Source organism: Alosa alosa, chromosome 17 (assembly GCF_017589495.1).
Source record: "Alosa alosa isolate M-15738 ecotype Scorff River chromosome 17, AALO_Geno_1.1, whole genome shotgun sequence".
Lineage (NCBI taxonomy): Eukaryota > Metazoa > Chordata > Actinopteri > Clupeiformes > Clupeidae > Alosa > Alosa alosa.
The window spans coordinates 26273148-26275018 of NC_063205.1; the positions used below are offsets into that span (position 1 = coordinate 26273148).

General features: G+C 43.6%; 1 pseudogene; it reads right to left on the minus strand.

Moving 5' to 3' along the window:
• Positions 1 to 1415: 1415 nt before the first annotated feature.
• On the minus strand, positions 1416 to 1593 carry LOC125311093 (annotated as a pseudogene).
• Positions 1594 to 1871: the final 278 nt, after the last annotated feature.

Genomic DNA, 1871 nt, shown 5'->3' on the forward strand with positions numbered 1-1871 from the left:
AATCCTGCTTTAAACTGTCAAGGTTTTGAAAACTGCCTTCGTGAAATGTTTTGCAAATTAATAGCAGTGTCGAACTTTGCAGTGATCTTCTGGTAGAAAAACATTATCCATGCCCCTCGAACTTTTTGAATCCTTGGGAAGACAATGGAAAGTCTCCTTTTTCTTTGTAGCCCAAGTTTCAGCCTGGAACACTGCATTTACGACCGTGGCTTATTTTCAATATCCTTGAAGAACTGTCTGCTTTATAATTTCTGTGGAAGTAAACGAGGAGGCAGCTAAACTAATGTTTGTCTCATCTTAGCTCTTCATTCACGTTCCTGGGCTCAGAGCACCAGTGGGCTGGTCTGTATGTAAATTTTGGCATTGACAAATGTACAGGCCAGAGCCAAAAATAAGGTACCACCTGCTTGAGTTCGCGTAAACTTCGACTTCGTTTAAGGATTGCCCGTTTTATGGCGGGAGTTTGGTGTGAGATTTGCATAGAAAGGAGGTGTCGATGGGGTTTTGAAGTTCTCTGTATGTCCATTTCACCCACTGAACTATCGCTATTCATCTATGACGAGGTAAACTCGGTTTTGCATTCTATGACCCCTTTAAGCCGTTTCAACAGCACATGAACAGTTAGACCGAGAATTCTCGTCATGAAATTAAAATTCCACTGGAGCTCCAAGCGGATGTGTACACGCAGCCTTACAACACTGTTTACAGCTGTCACGGTAAGATGTTATTTTTGGTACATAGCTAATTTAGATACACCTATGGTGTGGGTGCTTGCGTTTCTTTAGGAATCCGCCGTCTTGGTTTGTATAGAAATGCACATTAAGTGACATATACACGCAAGACGGCGAAAATACCTGACCCACGGTACGCGGGGGAGATAGACAGCTAGGCTACATGCTGCAACACAGGTATGAAATATATTATGTCTTACTGACCTTGTTGTTTCTATGAATATGAATTGTTGTTTATAGGCAACATCAATTTAGTCGAGACATAAAGACCACTGGATATCTTCATTAAGTACTCAAACGTTTGAACTAGCTGATTAGCATAATTAGCTTGCTTGCCACCACTGGCTAGACACTGCAGTCAAAAGGTTAGCGGTTTGGCAATCACGCCCCTGAGGCGAAATTTCGCTGGCCAGAAATCGTGAGGTGGGACACCCTACCCCTACATGTGCACACGCTAAAACGAGGGTTAGGGCAAAAATCTAGGGGAAGGGGAGGTATTGGGACAGGCCCTTAGTCTCTGCATTTATCCCATCTGTGAATTAGTGAACACACAGTGAGGTGAAGGACACACTAACCTGGAGCAGTGAGGGGTTAGGTGCCTTGCTCAAGGACACTTCAGCCGTTCCTACTGGTCGGGGATATAAGCTCGAAGCCCTAACCAGTAGGCCACAACTGCCCCCAAGGGACGTGCACTCCATTCCTGGAGTCGCTGCAATACTGGGTTGATGCGTGGAGCGGACGAAGCAAGCCCCTTCTTTCGTCTCCCTTTTCCAAAAATCAGATTCATATATAGTCCTCGGGTAGAGGATGTATCAAATATTAAACTGATAAGAACAGATACTACACTTGATCGAGAAGCGATCGTGTTCTTTGTTTACATGCAAACGGAGAATTCGCCTCGGAAAATGATTCTTCCCAAAAACTCCAGCCAGAATGGAGATTTTGCAACATTGCTTCTGGAACTCTGCTGATAATTGGAGTGATGATATTTTGCAGCAGGAAGAGGAGTCAGATATTGATGAAACTCCTGTTTATGGAAGCATAAATACTGGTACTGCTCAAAAAAATGAAGGGAACACACAGTTTTCAATACACATTTTTTGAAACCTTCCACCCTTTTCTCCATTCTCAAACTACATT